This window comes from Bemisia tabaci, chromosome 8, assembly GCF_918797505.1.
Source record: "Bemisia tabaci chromosome 8, PGI_BMITA_v3".
Lineage (NCBI taxonomy): Eukaryota > Metazoa > Arthropoda > Insecta > Hemiptera > Aleyrodidae > Bemisia > Bemisia tabaci.
In genome coordinates, this window is record NC_092800.1 from 4,901,572 (window position 1) to 4,921,570 (window position 19,999).

General features: G+C 38.7%; 1 protein-coding gene and 1 long non-coding RNA gene across 8 annotated transcripts in view; one reads left to right on the top strand and one right to left on the bottom strand.

Moving 5' to 3' along the window:
* Antp (homeotic protein antennapedia) overlaps nt 1-19,999 on the bottom strand; it is a 395,272-nt gene that overhangs the window by 161,514 nt on the left and 213,759 nt on the right. The window contains exons 1-2 of one of the 7 annotated variants that reach the window (XM_072303369.1): nt 16,710-16,945; nt 10,252-11,278 (exon numbers count right to left, since the gene is read on the bottom strand). The exons of the other annotated variants lie outside the window; for them this stretch is intronic. The gene's annotated coding sequence lies outside the window, so the exon portion shown is untranslated. Of the gene's footprint in view, nt 1-10,251; nt 11,279-16,709; nt 16,946-19,999 lie in introns of those variants that run through there. 7 annotated transcript variants of the gene reach the window in all.
* Nucleotides 7,568-12,075, top strand: LOC109037975 (uncharacterized). The gene is made up of 3 exons (XR_002009527.2): nt 7,568-7,999; nt 8,472-8,656; nt 11,512-12,075. It is a non-coding gene; the product is annotated as an uncharacterized lncRNA (long non-coding RNA).

Sequence of the window (19,999 nt, forward strand, 5' to 3'; positions counted from 1 at the left end):
GATAAGAGGATAAATCGGTAAAATTTTAAGTTGGAAATGCACAAAAACGTCTAGGTGTAAATGCAATTTTCGAAGGAAAATTTGGCAACATTGAAATGTAGGTACGTTCCTTTGTCCGGGAGACGATAAAATGTACTTGTGCAACATTTTTTCCGAAATCTCCCTGATTTTTTAATGAGATCAGAAGAAAAATCAGTAAAATTTTCAATTACAGGCGCCCGAGATGCTCTTCGTGAGAATGCATTGTGCGAGAAGAAATTTGGCAACATTGAAATGTAGTTACGTTTCTTTGAGACGGGAGCGACGAAGTGCAGATATCGAAAATAACTGAATAATACCATAATATATGCTCATTTTTTGTTCCATAGCCACTCATTTAAACCCTATAACCATCAATAAAAATAGATAATTTTTTTTTTTTTTTTGGGGGGGGGGGCATAATTTGACCCATCTCTTCCACAGCCAATCTCTAGGCCAGTATAGAAAGCAAGCAAAGCATACCAGCGCAAAATAAAAATTCCCCAAAATCAAAGCAAAAGCGTGTTGCTGATTTAATACTCTTATTACATTATTTCATTCTCATGTTTTGGAATTTGTGTTGAATGAATGATGGATTATTCTGATGTAAAAAATATTCAGATCATGTCTGAGGAGCCTAGACAGCGACAAGGACTGCGTCAACTAGACTTCAGGCCACATTGAGCTGAACTTATGGTCATATCTATTTAGCAGTAGCGCTCGGACGGTACACTGTTTCAGTGATATCAATTAATATCCTTCGCGAAAATGACCTTGATTCAATTGTGTCTTCCCATTGCCCTAAGCACACCGAACCTATGACACCATTATTGTAGTGATCACACCATGTGAGTTCATTCCACTCCCCTGAAATACAGTGATTCTTAAAAATTGACAACTCTGTCTTTCCTCCATTTAAACGTATGCAAAACTATCGATTCTTTGTGAAGCAGCTTGCCTCACTTGATGTCGATATTTTTAATGGATTTATAAGGAGGAAAAACACCGTTGCCAACATTCAAGAATCGCCTGGAAATTGTGAAATTGAAATTGTGTGCTGGGAAATGGGAAAATGCAGTGAATTTTGCCCTGCTGTCTTAAATCGGTGAAAATGTCGCTAAGGCTTCCCAGAGCTTAACTACAGTCACTGAGGTCCGGAAAACTCAGGGGCTGGAGATGATCTGAGGCACAAATCAGCCCTTTCTACGCACTTAGAGGGCATATGGTGATAAATTGTGCTCCGTAAACGGACTCAAAATCACATAAATTACATTTATCAATTTTAATAAAATCCATTCTGTAGCCGCTTTGTCACTAAATCTTCTGGTGATTAAGTTATTATGTCCGAATTTGGAGTAATCAGATTCTGACCGTAAAAATTACCCAGTGGTGGTCTGAAATACTCGAAAAGTTATTCAGCAAAAGTGTGCCAACTTTGATGGTGGCCTGAGAAAAGCTAGACTTCAAATTAGCATGAGAATATGGAATCAAAAGGACCTCTGAACATCCTAACTCATCATAAAAAACTGAGCACGTGACATTTTCCGTGATTTTTTCCTCGCAAATAAAAATGCGACAAAATAAATTCGAGGAAAGAGCATGATGAAGGAAGATGCATCTTATGATACGATTAGTGTGCATCAATTTTAGACTAGCGATGATGTGGGCTTTCTAACTTTCTAAAGTCGTTCCTTTCTGTTTTTTAAACTAAATTTCTGGCAAAGGTGCAACACTGATACGGCGAATTTATGCATGCCGTGTTAAAAAAGAAAACCGTGCGAACATTCGAACTTGAATAAAATATTCATTCCAGAGAAAAGCTAGAAATATTTTTCGTATCGATTTTAAGATGTTCCAGATGAAAAAGCAAATAAAACTGGGATAAAATGAGTGAAAAATTTCCACGAGTTCCTTAAGAATTGGTCTTAATTTAAAAGTACTTTCGAAGCGTCCGATAGCTTTAACGGCGTTCTTCCTTGGCACGGCAGTATCATTCTCTGAACTCGAGTGTTCTTTTGCATTATCGAAATGAGTTTCAAAACACACACGTAGAGCATTTTACAGTAAGGTTTACTGACCATCACAAGGCCGCTAATCTAACGGTGCTCGACCCCCTGTCCATCCCGAAGGTTCCGGTCACATTCAACCTTTGAATAAAAGGCTAGCAACCGAAGAGCTCTCGGATCAATAGCACGCAATTCTCAACGCACACCCAATGTTTTCGTTTACGCGTTGCACGCTAGATTTGCGTAATCTTTTGTTTCGGCCTTTCGAATTCCCGAAATCTTTACTTTCACCGGGACATCTTCCGAGTCCGTTTTTTGTTGTAGCGAGGCTCCTCGCCGATCTTATTGTTTGCCTTTTTTTCGAAAAAAAGGTGGGCATCAAGGTATTTTTTCCCTCCGACGAGTGTTTTCAATAAAACCTCAACCTGGATAAAAGATTGCGTTGTCAGGACGAGAGAAAATGCGAAAGACACTTTCTCTTTTTAGAGGCGCACCTTTTCAAACTGCTTGAGAGACTCAGTCCTCGCGAAGTAAAAAATTCGTTTTTCGTCAGTTTTTCGTGAAACCTCAAGGCAGCTCATCCAGCAGAGTTTCTCTCGTCTTTCATCCAGGTATTTTCAATTCTTCAACAAGCAGTTGTTTTTTCGAAAAGTTAATAGCTCGGAGGTAAGAATTCGCATATAACAGTTTGTAATTCAACCCTTTTCTCGATAAATGATGGCCGGTTTTTCGTATAACCTGCTTTGATTGAGCATATCGCGTAATTCGCTTGAGCATGGTACATCAATCTCTAATTTAAAAAAAAAAAAAAAAAAAAAAACTTTTGAGAGAAGACTGGTCATTATCTAGAAAATTTAAGTTTCCCTCTGACCAAAGAAAGTGAAAAAAAAACGTGTTTTTAATATTGTCATAGCACCCAACGATGAACTTATCGGTATTAAGACCACAAACCACACGTGTGTAACCTCCAGGTATTTACCTCCAAATATTAATAAGTTTTAATTCAGTTTTTGAGTAAAAAGTTGCACTTGAAGTTCGAAAAACTTAAAAGTGAGTTTATAAAAAGGAGAAAAAAGAGAGATATGCGTTTTGTGTTTTTAAAAAATAAATGACCAAACTAAGTTCTAAATTGGAATGACTATAAGGATTAGGAAATATTTTTAGGTTCGGCACTTCTTGACTTTATCAAATATAGTATCTGTAATTAAATACATTTTCCTTAAAGTATTCAGCAGTAAAGTCACTTCTCTAAAACAGCCATGAAAAATACTAGAAATCATGTTACGAGTTGAAAGTCAGAAGAATAATAATCGAAAGAAGAATTTAACTAATGTATTTAGCATCCCTTTTTCATTTGCTGGCAAAATGACAATATTTCATCAGCTCAACTCCAGCTTCTCATTTATAAAAAATTAGAAAATTCATCTCGACATAAGACTAATGCTAAATTCTTTTAAACGTTTCACAATAAAATATCATAATTTGACCTTAAACATTTCCCCTGGGAATAGATCGGAACTTACCGAAATTAGGATCGAAGGTTATCTTTGAAAGTGCCTTACCTGTAACAAAAAAGAAAAACAGTGTGAGAAACATTATTCACTTTTTGAATGGTGAAACATTGTATTATTAAATTCAGTCGAGTGGAGGAATAATATTCAAACATTTTCATACAATTTTTGGACGAAAATAGTATACTCCTTGCCCGGCAGACGAATCATGTCGCCATCATTGTTGTTAACCGCAGACGACCGATTCGTTCAATCGAAATTATGGGGGAAAATGGATTGCTGATTTAACAATTAAATTGTTAAAAAATATGTCCGACATGTTTCAAATGTAAATCTTACAATAGTGAAAAGCTAATTTAGCATTTTTTTGTTATAAAATCTACATTGAGACATGTCGGACACTCTTTTAACTACAAACTTGTTAAATCAGCAATTTAATTTTTTCCGTGTTTAACGAGAAATTAATTGAAAGCGAGCATACCAGCGAGGGTTCCAATTACTTCAAAGTGTTTTAAAACGTGTTTTCGGTTTTTTTTTTTTTTTTTTTTTTTTTTTTTTTTTTTTTTAATCGCACGATAAATTTTCCACACGATGTTTATTATAGAAAAGAATCAAGTAGCGAATTAAGAAATTAAAAAGCCTCCATATAAAAGTGACAAATTATGTAATCGCCTTCCTCGCGTGCTATGACTCCATAAAACGGGGATGACAAGTTATCAGCAATCCACATCTACATCATGAGAAACACATAATGTCTATAATAGGTATAAAAGCGCCTGGTGACAGTTTCCAATTATCCATGTCTTTGCAGTATTATACAGGGCCGTAATTGATTATTTAGGTCAAAGGCCGTGCCGGCCTTGCAGGAATTTTCATCGAGATATAACCCCTAAAAGTTCCTAAGAATCGATTTTTTGCATTGATAGAATCAGCATGAATAATCCTTCAGGAATGAAATAAGAGAAATAAATTCCTCCCGCAGATTCGAATTATCACGTTAGAAAGCTTATGCGATACACAGATTTGTTTTTATAATGCTTTTCACAGAAAAATGAGCCCTCACCTCAAAATACTCAAAATCGAAATTAGGTACCATTGCTGTGCAGCTTAAATGTGTTGATTAAAAAATGTCGAATAAAACCAGAGAAGGGCGACGGTTTGAAGTTCGCAGTTCTAATGGCGTGCACTGGAAGAAAATATCTCTTGGATCTAGAATCCAGACTCTCGCAAATTTCACTAGAAAAAATATTCTTGATTAAAGCGGATTTTTACATAAATAGAAAAGAAACCTTCTTAAATTAAGAGGCTTGGCTCTCGATTAAAGCAAAAATCCGATTGAATCAAGAATCCTTTTCTTTTCAAATGTTGCAGGAGTCTGGACTCTGGACCCAAGAGACTTTGTTTCAGTGCAGTTTTAAGTGGAATATTCAAAAGTGCTCAATTTGAAAATTTAAGTACTCTGAAATATAAATTATTCTAAGTCAATGTTTTATTCTATTTGATTCACATGCTCGGGCTAGATAGTTTGTGATTTTGTGTTAAAAGTCTAAGCGGCACACAAGTCTTCCATTGAATTTGATTTCCTTTGAAACTTGACCACTTACATGTATTTGTACTCTGCATGCATGCAATAAGGACAAGACCCTCGGAGTCGGAAAAGCACATATATCAACGCGAACGACACCCAGCCCAAAATTGATTATTACTTGCGAAAACACCACTGTGTCCACAAACCTCGGTAGTCAAATCTCAGGAGCGTTTATTATGTTTCCCAAAATCAAGCGGATATTAACCGTGCCAAATAAAAAACGCGTATTTACATACGGTTTTGTATAGGAGTTACGAGGTTCTTGCACTAAAGGACGGAGATTGAAACGTTGAAACCGCTTGGCAACCCGGGCATGTCGCTGTTCGCACCCTTGATTTCCGCTCGAGAACCGGATATTAGCCCCGGTCGGAGTGGCACGGCGAACTTGGAGATGGTTAAAACGGTGGGATCGGAAAGGGATGGGTGGGGGTGGGGTAGGGGGTGGGGTAGGGTGGGGGCGGTGGGGGTGGGTATGATGGACGATCGGGTGAGGCCCAAAGTTCAAGTTCTCCAAGTTCACCGCACCCAAAAGAAGGGACTTTGGATTTCGGCCCTTCTCGGGTCGCCTCGGAATTCGTCGTTCCTATATCGAAAGGATCTAAGTAAATTTCGATGTTGCCAAATTTCTCCTCGGAGATTCCATTTTTACCGTGAGAATCTTGGGCATTCCTAACTAAAAATCTCACTGATTTTTTGTATGAGCGCATTGAAAAGTTAGGCAAATTTGGACACAAATTGTACAGGTATATCCTTGTAAAAAATTGGATCGATTGAGTCAATTTTGCAACCTTGGAATGGAGTTACGTTCTTTTGTCCGAGAGACGACGAATTTTTGCGGCAAGGGCTCCTTGGTTCGAAAGAAGGGGGACTCGATGTATCGTTTCTAATGAGAAGGCCGCGATGTGTATTTACTTATTTGAAATTGGGATGCTAAACCTTAAAAAAAACTCAAATTTTAAAGACAAGAAAAAATCGAGAAGGGATAAAAACTAAAACTATCTATTAAAAAGGACTTTAGTGGTGCACGGAGGTAAAGTTTTGAAGGCTAAAACGTTGGATCGAACAATTGTTAGGTACAATAAATAGGTACACATACACTTCAATTCATAACATAAAAAAAACAACTTCAGTACACTTCTTCAGAAAATACTTTAATATTGGTAAAAAAAGGTTCACCTCTTATGACAAAGCACGGAAGAGTTTTATCACGAGACAAACAGCTGGAAAATTGAATTAAGCGTCCCTATAGTTCTAACGAGGAATTAGGGAAAAAAATTCATTAGAAATGACAAAATGATAAACGAGGGCAATAAATACAGGTCAATATTCACCCCCAGCTTCCTACTCACGGCTCACGGCGTCGCGCCGAGGATGGTTCAAAGAGCATCCACTTAAGCGCTTGTTCCATCTATCTCTTTCTCTCTCGTTTCTATCTCTGTTATGCCAAGATGACGCGGCATGTGCACTCATGGTTTGTCTCGCGCGCGGTGGAAAGTTGCCACATCGGGTAAGTTCCAATTTTAGTGAACAGTCTCCGACATACTGTACGTAACCATATGCGGATCCAAACACCTTGAACAGGGAGGGGGCATAAGGGGGGTCCGGGAGCCTCCCACAGAGTATTTTTGAATTTTTGAAATATTTAATATGCAGTTTGAGTCAAATTCGTGATGAATAATTAACAAATATAAGCGACTTTCTTAGTTCTTTCTTATGTTCCTTCCTTCTCTCTTCCTTCTCTTTTTCTTCCTCCTCCTTTTCAGGCGAGCGGGAGAGATGTGCGCCCTCTAGTTTTTGCCCCCCTGGCTCTGCCTTAGTATGTGAAATTCTCTCCTTTTATAGTTGTAAAGAACCTCCATGAAGCGGTTTATGTAAATAATTGATTCGCCTTCAGAAATCCGAATAGGCAAATGTGCAACGTGGTGTACGAATAGTTATCTACATTGCGCCTTTCAATCAACACCCACCGTGCTCTTCAAGAAAGCTACATGAACGCAGCGTGCAATCTGAACCGTGAAAAAATGAACGAAGACTGAAGTTATGAGGGGGATCGAGCGCTATTTTGTCGGAATAATTGGCAGATTACTTCCTCCATATTCGATAGTTAGTGTCCAAGAATTCGACTGGCAAAGGACAAATGTTGATCCCTCAATTTCCCAAAGTACTTAGGAAATTTATGAAACGCTAATACGCAAGCTAACCCGGCTAACCCGGCGTACTAGCTGTAGGTTAGAAACAGTGAATCTTAGCTGCAAACTTGACAAATCTCGAAAGAACATTTTTGTCACCCATCAAAACATGACGGACAATTTATAAAGGTCGATACAGTTTAAACTTTTCTACCATTTCCTTTCTTTTTTCGCCACATCTGGATTTTTTAAAACACACTGATCTCACATGAAAAAATGCACCCTTAATACAGTCATTCTATCAAACCTAAAAATTAAGAAGACGGTATAAAGTGGTGGCGCCGCAATTACCAACACTGATGTTTTAATCAAGCCAGTTAGGCATCCCATCATTGCCTACCCTGTTATTAGTAATTTATGGCCAAAAGAAGAGGCTCCGAAAAAAGAATCGGGAAAATGATCAAGCCCTCATTGAAGTCTCAATTATTAACATGTCCAACCCTCATCTTCGGGATATCGTAGCTAAGATGGCTGACCGATTGAGTTTGGGGGATGGTCCAGACAGCCAGTGGGACTATGCTTATTTTGTTCTTTCACTCTGTTAAGGTTCTCTCACAGTGTTGCCAGATTGTTCCCCCATGGAGATCCATATTATCGGGGATATTGCAAACTGCCTACTTAGTCAAAGTAGTCGACGCGAAATCAATGATGAGAATGAAGTGACTTAAAGACCTTCTGGTATCTCACGTAAGTGGCCCATGAACCATTCATATTCTCAATATAGTGATTGCTTTTTCCTCTCTTCTTCCCCACTCTGTTTACGTTGAGTTGAATAAAAAGACAAGAGATAAAATATTTTTGAAAGGAAGTATTGAGTATATAGTAATGATGTGGAAGTCTTCACATTTTCGCAGGCGGCGCCAATGTATCTTACAGACTTTTGAATCAATCCTGAAAATATCTTTCATATTTATTGCTATGGGCAAAATTTATGTTTAAAAAGGCAAATTCCATACTGTTCCCATACCGAATGGAGTAAGATGGCCAAAAAGAAAAAATCAAAAACATTTAATTATAATTTAAGTTGAATATTACTGTGTTGAAATTTACGGATTCTTGAAAACTATTGTAGAGCTCATTTTAAAAATTAAATAATATTCCCTTATACACCGCAAAAAGTAGGACCTACGATTTTGAATTGAAAATGAGCTTTTTTCAGTCACAGATCGACAAAAATGGCAATCGGGCGAAAGCTACATTTCGATCGGAGGAAGAGCCACGGGGTGGTTATTAAAAAATAAAACAGATTCAAGAATCCTCTCTGCGTTGAAGCTGACTCTCACAGATCTCTCAGGGTTGCCACTTGAATCAATATTGTAACCATGGAAAGGTGCCCATTTTTAGGTGAGTCCATCGCAAGTGTGTTTAATCTGAGTGTAGTTGTGAAATTTTGCCTTCCGTTCAGACGGACCGCGTTCAGAAAATAGGAGCCAATTTTTTTACTAATAATTGATATATTGATAGATATTATAAAATAATGAGCGCATTCCAAAGCAAGGCATGAGCGTAAAATAATAAGTAAAACTTGTATAATACACCTGCGGGCCGATCAATGAAATCAACAGACAAAGCTTTGGACAAAAAAGACAAAAGGTATATGGAGGGATCCTATTGGTGGAATCGGGTGGTCGCAATGGATAAAGGGGTAGGTAATAGACTAACTATAACAGCGACCCGCCAGGGACTCTTTACTTGGTCCATCATTTTCTCCCTCAGTCTATAGGAACCACCCATTTCGACCAATAGGATAGCTTTATTTTCAGTGTATCTTCTTTGTCTATAGCTTTGTCTATCAATTTCAATAATCAGCCCACAGGAACATTAAATCGAGGTAGGAGATAAATATGATTGATTTTGGGAGGAAGACGGCATCGACGGACGCGAGTATCGGGTGCGAGATAAAAAGCGCGTTTATTCAGAGATGTCTGCCACCCCTCAGAGAGGGCGAACCCTCGCCCTGACAGTCGATTTATTTTGGATCTGACGTCACCGCGCTCGTTATGGCGTCCCCGCTCGGATTGGCCTCTTATTCCTACGCTTTTTCTACTCCCTCCTCCCTCCACCCTCCACCCCCTTCCCTCACCTCTCCAGCCCTTAGGGTACGTTTTATTTTTAGTGGGTTTTTTTGGTTTTCCTCCACCCTCGTTATATCCCAGAGTGAGAAAAATTAACAAGACGCCTGATAGAGAGTAAGTGTGGCGAAAAATTGCGAATTGAATTTAATTGGGAGTGACTAATGTGACATGGATCAGTAGAAATCCGTGTGAGATAACTGTTTTAAAAGTAATAGATCACTATCGTGCTTCAGTTAAACTTCATTTTGCAATTAAGGTCCACATTTTCTGCCTCCTTTTAAAAACATCATACGCGCCACTAGTTTTACTATGCACGCTTGTGTTTTTATTAATTGCGAGGCGTTAATGATCGATTATCGATATTTTTCCTTTGAAGCTATGGTAAAGAATCGATTATTAAGGTGTTACTTGCGAACACCCTGCTTTCGATCCTTTTCCATAGGTTTATCTGGCAGATCAATCGATATATCGCAAAGCACGCCGCTCCACTGGCATGGATCACGTAGATCTTCTTGTGAGCTAACTGTTGTAGAGTGATAGATCACTAGTGCTTCAGTTGAACTTCATTTTGCAATTAGGAGCTACAATTTCTGTTGCACTTTAAAAACAACGTATGCGCCATTAGTTCTCTTGTGCACATAAATTGTTTTATGCATGAGCCAGAAACTGAAGTTCCTCATTGCAAAATTCAGTCCTGTTCGCCTGTCCTAATCAAAAGAACTACATTTTAACATGCCAAAACGTAATTTCAAATTTTTTGTATTTCTAGTATGAATCGCTCGGAAATTTCTGACAGAAAATTTCCGTGATCTCAATGATCAGTTGTAATTGTTTCATCGTTGGCAAATGATATGAATGTCTTACCTTTGAATGCTCTCCTTGGCTTCCAAAAGGCTGTGCTGCACAGAGAGAATCCTTCTTTCTCCTTCGTTTCCACGCGTTAAAGTTATCACAAAATTTGTAAATATTGATAAGACGATTTGGTTTAGATAAAAAAATATTTATACCGACTATAAAATATAGAATTTTGTAAATATGATAAATAATTCTGAATTGAAGGCACAATGATAATTTTTGAGTTTCCTGACACGACGAATCGAAGATAAGGTAATGGTCATATAGTTTTTAGTAGCCTCGCTAGATGCAGAACCGTGATTATACAGACCTTAGAAGTACTAATGAGGTAATATAGATTGCTTAGCTTTGTAATGGAATTTTTTCCCTGAAGGATTTTAAAGAATACAACAAAAAATTAAATAAAATATAAGGGAGATACTATATCGGGAAGGAATGAAACGAACCAAGGCATTCAGGGACCAATGGGACTAGTTTAAAATTGTAAATACTAGGGTTGGATTAAATTTTTACTCCATCTCAAGTGGAATCACTTGGAGTTCTAAAATTTGCCAATTTCAAAAGTAAAAAATTACAAATAAGGGCGCACGGAGGCATTTCAAGTGTAACTTCCTTAATTTGCTCCGTCAAGTATTCTCGATTTTATCAAATCCAAAATATAGACCAAATGTAAAGTTCGGTTCAAGATTGTGGATACTTGGTAATTTCATTTGTTAACGTTTGCGATACGAAATTGTTTGGAAAATTACGTGATGAAGATGTTGTAAGGCAGTTTGCAGAGGCAAAAAAAGTGTCTCAAGTTCATCATGCACTGATTAAGCACCATCCCGAGTCAATTCGTCGAATTCACATAACCGAACGACACACGTATTTCACTGCAGTTCCAATCGTCACACAATCAAAACTGTTCACGCATGAGAGAAGAGATGACATTATACTCTACATCTCATTGTAATCAATACCACTTATAACAAGTATCGTAGCTTATAATTTTGCAGTTTGTAATTTGGACTAATATAAGGCTGATTCAGATACCCTGAAATAAAGAAGATGAAAATAGTTGGTTAGAAAAATGAAGGGAAAATTTATGAGCCTCTAGAATATTTGTCGCGTATTTTCCATCCGCAACTGAGAGAGACCTACTGCATACATTTTGCGGTTTGATCAAAATTTGAAACGCGAGGACAAAATTTCCACATTCAAACTCTAAACTGACGTTTCAATGAAACAAAATTCCCTGTTTTGAAAGTCATGTTTTTCCGCTTTCAGAGATCAAACATACAGAGACCACGTGCATGAACATCTACCTACATCTTCACAATGGAAAAATTTTGAACATGTATCGAACACCATCACAATATCCATCACCGGAGCAATTAAACCCACATTGAGTCACAGTAAGTAAACCTACAGTTTCCACAGACTGTTAAAGTTCGTGGCCTGCGAAATTGTTTTCCTAAACCGTACTTTGGATACATCTCCACAAAACGAGAGCTAAGTGATTAGTTTTTAAGTGACTTTTAATAAAATACACAGAAGCTTTATAGAACATTCGGAGTTAAACCTAACACAAATTTGGAACAATAATCGAGTTTTTAGACTTTTAAACGAGAATATTTGATGCCTTAGCCGTACACTGAAAAAAAATATAGTAGACTTTACCAAACTCGGACACAGTAAAACCAGTATGGTAATAAAAACTGGACTGTATGGTAGTATTTACTATGCGTACTATGGTAAGTATCAACAGAATTCTAGTGAATACTACCATAATTCTGGTTATTTTCACTAAATAATATCACTGTGTAAAAAATCAAGTAGACTTATAGTAGATGTTACCATACTTTTTTTCAGTGTACTTTTTGTCCTCGGTATCACAAACACATCTCTACGCTATCTCGCTATCTCAAACACATGACACGCTATTTTGGGGCTTTATTCAGGGGGGGGTGGAATCGGCTGTTTCACAAACGAGAGGAAATATTCTTTTAGGGGCATGGAATCGACTATTTAAAAAACAAGAGGAAATATTCCAACGAATCACCGCACACACAACATAATGACGTCGAAAATATGGATACCAAGGCACCGACCACGGTCCGTATTGGTTTACGGGCCGCCCATGACTAAGAGATCATGAAGAGTGGAGGACGGACGGATCCGTCCAAGTACCACGAGACGACAAGCCAATTAATCAAAATATCCCACTAGAGAGAACTTAATTAAAATGTATAATAATACAAAGGACGTGGATAGATTGATCCCGTATCAGCGGGAGGGGAGGGCAAGGGGGGCGCGGGGAGGAATAGAAAAATCATTCCTCCGACACTGAGAAAGAACCGGGTTAGACTCTGAGTAATATGATTGATATGCACCAATACTTCGAGGTCATATTTACGAATAAGTTGTGTGTAGGTGCGTTCGGAGAAGTTGCCCCCACCGCCAGCCGGCTGAGCTTGAGGAGCGTCTGATAAATGAGAATGATCGGTCTGTGATTCTGCTTACTTTTTTTTTGCCCCTGGCGGTGGTTTTGCTCTACATTTGAAGCGAGATGCGTTCGATTTGAAGCAGTGATCGATTGTGGAAAAAAAGAAAAAAATTGCAAGTTGTAAACCGGTAATTGTGAGCGTTCTAGGTGGTTGAAGCTAAAAAGTAACTAAAGGCAGAGTAGCAAATGAAATATATAAAAGTAAGAGGACTAAAAAAAAGAGAAAAAAAAACTTAATTGAGATACGCATTGTTTTAACCCACCATAACGATAATTTCTCTATTTATGATCCTAAAATTATAGAAAACAATTGTAATGGACGTGCGATATGAACAGGGTCGATCGAAACCCAATCCTGGTGGCACTTAATTTGTTGTGATAAAAATTCAAAAAATCAGAATGGATGGAAAAGTTCTCTCAATTTATTCTTGTTAAGAATTAGGGGGAGGCAAGTTAGGGGTGGATTAAGTATCCAAATAAAAAGAAGTAATTACGTACGTGAATAAAATTAATGGATATTTGATTTTATAGGAGCCTAAGACACCAAAAAAGAATGAGTTCTCAAATTCGAAATAGGTGAGGATAGCCAAGGCTCAAAAGCTTTCAGCACCTCATGACTGCCTAAAGTATTGTCAAAGAAAACACAAAATAGAGCAGAAATTAAGTGTAATCTTGCCACACAATTTTTGACATTTTCACGAAAAAACTCGCTAGAAACCAACGATGAAGAACCTACCAAACGCTCAAAATTTCCAAACAAACCAGAATGAAGAGCAAAATGAATAAGATCAGTGTCGCAGAGGCGATCTAACCGAGCCACAAGTCGCGTGCCGGCTTAGGCGCCCTCTTAAGTCAAACTCACGCAACTATAATGAAAACTATACGCAAATCCGTGGTTTTTCCCTGGCGCGGCAGTCATCTGATCGCCCATTAATTCCAGCGCGATACATCTGTTAACTGGTTCCAGATAGCCAAGATACAAGCTCCGCGATAGAGTCGACCTCCGCTGATTAGCTGATTTAAATTCCTTCTCCGTCGTTTATGTCTGTTTGCCCAACGCCCCTCCTCAGTCACTCGACGATTGGGTCCCGGCTTCATTCGTTTATGACACGCTTTACGAGCTGAAATTAGACCTGCTTCTGCGGAGGCATCGCACGACTTTCAGTTATTTTATGGGGAGGGAGTCACAGTTTTGACACCTTTACGGTATAGCGGTCGGTGATTTGCATTATAGCCACATAGTTCATCGGGAGGAGGCCAAACACCGCTAACTACACCGCTAACTACACCGCTAACTACACCGCTAACTACACCGCTAACACAGCCAACCACCCCGCTTCCTTGTCATTTTAAGCATGCACGGTAAAGAAACAATTTTAGCGGCCAATGCATTTCTGATTATTTATAATCCCTTGGGATTCTAGTCATCAGTGCTTGATCTCTGACAGAGTTTATCGCACGGCTGTTAAACATAGCCAAACAAATGTATCCCACAATTTGTAAGTGGCGACACATTTACACTCTGACACATTTTCATTTTCTTCCTCATTTTATAGACCATGGATTTGACGATTAATACTCACAGATGCATACTCCTACAACACTGGTAATTCCTACCTCAATTTTCAATTTTTTTCCACGAAAAAAGGTCTTGTATCCTCAAGTCTTCAGAAATAAAACGGAGGATACGGTGACAAATATCTCGATATGAGATATAAATGGAGAATTCGCGGGTGTCTAAAATTGGGCAAATTTTGTGTGTGAGAGGAAACTACTAACTACTAAGTAAACACGAGGATATTCTCGGTTCATAAACTGAACAGTAATTGAAGAAGGTATGACAAAATTATCTAATTTGTTAAAATACATGTGTTTAAATGGGGAATGCCACAGATAACGTTACCAGGTGGTGCATTTTCTCACTTTTGAATCTGTATTTATACTATTTCCCATAACAGAGAAAAACTATGAAAAATACCGGGAAATCAGCTAACTAAGCACTCTTAGATGAAGCAATTATGAATTTTCATGCAAATTCTCTGTAACGAGAGAAGGAAGAAACATTTAAAAAAAATTCCAGGGGAAATTTCGAAACATCATTGGATAAAGTCCTTTTTTCCGGCAAGAGGTTCTGGAATGGGGGAAAGATGGAATGGTAAGGTGGGGCGGGGTGAAGAAGGGGCGAAAAAAGTGACTCATAAATCGGATTTCGGCACATAAAACCTGAGCACGTTCCACGTTGCGGACGCATCGGATTCACTTCACCCGGAAACCGCTTTTTCACTTTCACTTAACGTTATTACTACCACCGCCAATTGCTCCTCGCACTGAAATGATGCGTTCAATTCGCGTTAAATTCACCCCTCCGATTTCCAGGTATTGCTTTCACCCCCGTATGTTTTCCTATCATTGAAGGTGACCCCTCAGAAAAAAAGAACGTGTAAAATTCGTCTACTGGGAGGCATGTAATTACACACAAATTCCTGTTACTTAAAATTTTAGAATGTCTGCTTTTGATTTAAAACCTCCCGTTTGAGGTACATTTGACTCTATTAAACGTAATGGAGAATTTGTAGTACGCAAATTGTTTATTACTTCATCTGAGAGTGCTTAAAGAGCTGATTTTGCATTATTTTTCAACAAATATTCTGATATGGAAAACAGTATAGAAATAGATTAAAAATTGAGAAAATCCACCACCTGTTGTTGCCTTGCGGCATTTCTCATTTAATTAAACACACGAGTTTTAGTAGATTAGATCACTTTGTCATCTATTCTCCAATATTTGTTCAATTTATGAGCCAACGATATCCTCGTGCTCGGTTTTTTCGGTAATTTCCGCTTGAACTTGAAATTCATCAAATTTCACACCTGCCAATTTTCCATTTATCTCCAGTTTGGCACGTTTTTACACTACTATTTAAGATTATCTACTTCTGTGTTTAAGATTTATTGGACTCTATTAAACAAAGTTTTTTGTTGCATTTTCTTAAAAAAATAAATGTGCACTGAAAAATTGCAGAAATCAAACAAAACCCTAGATTTCAAAACAATTTCTCTGACAAATTACACCAGATAATTTATGTACTCAATGCGAAAAGTGAAGAATTAATTAAATGATTCATATAAGTGCCTTCATTCGATTTGACTGACAAGATCACCGATCGTTGCAACAACATTCCGTGGCTCTTAGCACCACATCCGAATATTATATTCTATTCTGCTTATGAAAACCCAACCTTACTTCCTGGTGTTCTTCAGTCTCATCAGCAGAAACTGTATTAAGATAAGTATTAGGACGGAACTAAACACCATACACCAAAACCACGCGGTGAAAGTACGATTGAGGAAGATGAACGCAACTGATTAGAATTTCTGCACGAAGTGTTATTCGCGATCTAGGTACCCACTGTCAGCACATGACTCTTATTAAAATGTATTATGTTATTATACGTTATTAATTTGCAAAACCTTTGATGATCAAAAATGAGGATTAAACGACCGATTTTGTTCTGTTATTTTACTTTTTTCACATATTCATTGCACCGAGTCAAATGGAACTTAGAGATGGCAGTATGGAACGATTTCCCCTCGCGATCGTTTAAGATAAAATTTTCCACATTTATTTTTCTCGAAATCAGAAAAATAAATCATATTCGTTTCTATCAAAATTTTATTCGAGCACAGTTGATTGTAATTGTATTCAGCAAAACGTGACCTGAAGATCTTAATTGAAACTTCACTACGTACAAATTTGCGGATGAAAAATATGCGACAACTTTTCTTCCTAGACAAAAAATCAAATTCATGACTAAATCACCCAGATCAATTTTTCTTAAGAAAAAAAAATAAAGTTTACTTCTTTTCTCCCTCTGCCCATTTAATTTTACACAAATGGAACGACACCCTTTAAATCTAGCCAGATTAAAACTTCACTTCTGAAATCATTTTAACCGCAAATACAAGAAAAAATTGAAACCTTCACTGCTCCCGAAAACCGGAAAAACCGGCGGAGCGTCGTAGGACTCGGACCGGTAACATTTCGCGGTATTCCGCGGTAACTGGCCGAAAACCGTCACTTCCGGGTGAAATCCCACCGGGCGGGAATTTTCAAAATTTCGCCGGGTACTCGTTAGCGACACCACAGAGAAGCGCGAGGTGAATTTGTCGGAGGCTGGTGGAGCAGGGCGCGAGAGGGTTTTGCAAACTGAGTTGCCGCGGTCTCCCTCGACGCCGAGGCGTCCGCTGAGCACATGGTCGCCCCCCTGGCCCTGGCGTCGCGACGCTCATGCGCAGACGCCGCACAGTGGAACGCCCGCGTCGCCACGCCAAGCGTGAACCATATCACGCCGTGTTTAATTCCAGGGAATTGGTGTAAAGCGGCCAACTCACGCTTGTAACGATGGGCATTACTGCCGTGCTAAGTAAAAACGTCGTATGAGCCATCAGACGTTGCCAAATTTCCTTGGATCGATCACGCATTTTCGGGGAAATTCTTAAATTTCTTACTTACGGTTTCACAAATAATTTTGGTCGTAATTCAATCGAAAGCGTCTGAGAATTTCAAGAACAATATTCTTAACTTTCATCGAAAAGCAATATTTCCTGAGAGGAAATTTGGCAACATTCGAATGCTCATGCGATGTTTTTCCTCAACACGGCAGGCTCACGGTTCAGTAGTTTATAGATTAATTTACAGCAATAATTTGTGATATAATCATGGTCGGTACCAGAGGTACAAGTGTGCCTCTGGTTTTTCAGGTCCTAACGAACAACGAGAGGTAACGCGGGATTTCTCATGTAGAGGTAAAATATTCTAATACCTATGCTTGAATAGGTTCATATAATGTTAAGTAAGTTAAGGAATGTGATACGACTATATCTGCATCGTTGTAATGCGGTGTTGCAGCCGGATGAGATGCAGGCTTTTTTTTTGCAGTGCAAACTTTTAAATTGGGCATATATGGCCATATTAATTTATGGTACCCTATGCACGCCAAGTGATTTTGGAATATGCCAAAATTTGTGGAGAGGTAAGAGCTATAGGAAAAAACGAGAATTAAAAAAAACTGTACATTTTTAAAAAAATGTCTTTAATTCTTTGGAAATTGGCAGCAAGCGCACCATTCGTATTGTTTTTTAAAGTCTTCAAGTGGACTTTAAGCAGAGAGGAACCAAAGCACATCAGATACTGCCAAATTTAACTGAACCATTTAATTTTTTTACATGAAATCGATTGTGCGGATTTTTGTGCAAATTTCAGTGAATCACCTGCATAGCGCGAAGCAAATCTTTAAAATTTTCATAGGTATCCACATAAACGTTATCTTGTGAAAATTGCCCGGTTGATTGGCCCAATTTGGCAACAGCTGATGTGGCTTGGTTCCTTTTTGCTAAAAGCGGTCCAAGTATGCCTCGAATTTATGCGCTTTAGAGTCATCCTAATAAAATCTAGCACAAGTACATGAGCTCTAATATTTTGCTGAGATTGACATCCTCCTCCACGGGCCGGAGAGTGCGGACTCCTGTGCGACCGGGACGGACCAATGAGCGCTCGCGACGACGGATTCGCGGGACGAGTCGCGGGACACGACAGCGCACCCTCTTCATTTACTCCATTTTAGCCGGAGCCCGGTGTCCCGGAGTCCCGGCGCGGCACCAGACGCCGACGCGCACCGACACCCGGCCCGAGGACCCGTATTTATCTTGACGCAGTTTTCTATTAAAACTTTCCACTTTCCACTTTCCACTTTCCACTCGCGGCCCGGCCCTGTCGTTGCCCGCATCAACCGCGGTCCCTCCGTCTTGCGTCCGCCCACGCTTTTGTTTTCGTCAGGAATTCGCCCGTGGCCAGCAATAACGGGATTCTTCCGTCCGAAGGGATCCGAAGGGACAGAATAACAATCCCTGCCGAGTTCCCAGTTTCGGGGCTAACATTCTTGACTCCTCGAGCCGCCAAGGAGGATCGGCCCTACAGTCCCTTTATACTGAGAGTAAAGACAATGCGAATCCATTTTTGATCGGTTCCTTATTTTAGGCCTTCACAGTGTCACAAACGAGAATGACGATTACACTGGGAAAAAAAAAAAAAAAAAAAAAAAAAAAAAAAAAAACACTTTGGATCTACAGTCCAGACTCTTGAAAACATTGACAAGAAAAATTACTCTTGATTCAATCGGATTTTTGCTGGAATCAAAACGAAATCCGCTTAAATTAAGAGGCTTGGTTCTTGATTTAAGCTTAAATCTGATTGAATCAAGAGTATTTTTTCTTGTCGGTGTTTTTAAGAGTCTGGACTCTAGATCCAATGAGTTTTTTTTTTTTCCAGTGTACATTTTCACCAATTGCAAAGATTATAAACTGGAGTGTACCGGGAAATCGGGGGTAAGGCAAGGAACAAATGAAATGAGAGAGAATTTCACACATACCCTGAATTTCTTTAACTCAACGATATTTTGCTCATCGCATGTCTATATTTCAAGAAATGTACCATGATTTGGTCGTTTATTTGTCTTTTTTCGGGTCTAAACAAGGATCTGAAGGCCGATTTTGGCGAAGAATGCGGGTTTAGATGGTGTGCGGTCAAGTACCAAAAAAATCCGCATTTTTCGCCGAAATGTGCTTTCGACCCCATTATTAGGCCAATTAAAACCCCGAAAAAAGACCGAAATTGACCAAATTCTGATACGTTCCGTAAAATATAGGCCTTCAATGAGCAAAAAATTGCAGAGTTGCGGAAATGCAGGATAGGCCCAAGAACGGCTTTTATGATACCCTCCCTTAATTGGAAATCAGACCCGATCTGTGAAAAGGGACGTCATCGTTCATGAAAAAACTTTTCAAGAAAGCCAAATGTAGGGAAAAATTTCAAAATGGGTGATTTTGATTGCCCTTGGTGGTCATATCTAACTGAAAATAAGTAGAAAGAAAAGTAAAAAAAAATAATGATAAACAATTAAAGAAATTGAAAGAACGACTCATTTTAATCTCCTTTAAAAATAGTCAAAGACTCTAGGATGAGTAAAAACTAGGAAATAATAAAATTACAGAGAAAAGTAGAAGCAACGAGTAGAGCAAAAAGGACAAGCGCTCCAGTGTGCGATCAACCGAAACCGAAAGGTCAAACCGAAGGGTGTAACACTAATAGGACAAAATAGGAGGTTACTTGGATCAGATTAATTTAAGCGTGTTTATTTATATCCTTGCACAATAACCTATTTTGAGTATAATGCTTCCAAAATGAATATGCAAAGTGCGCGCTTGAAATAG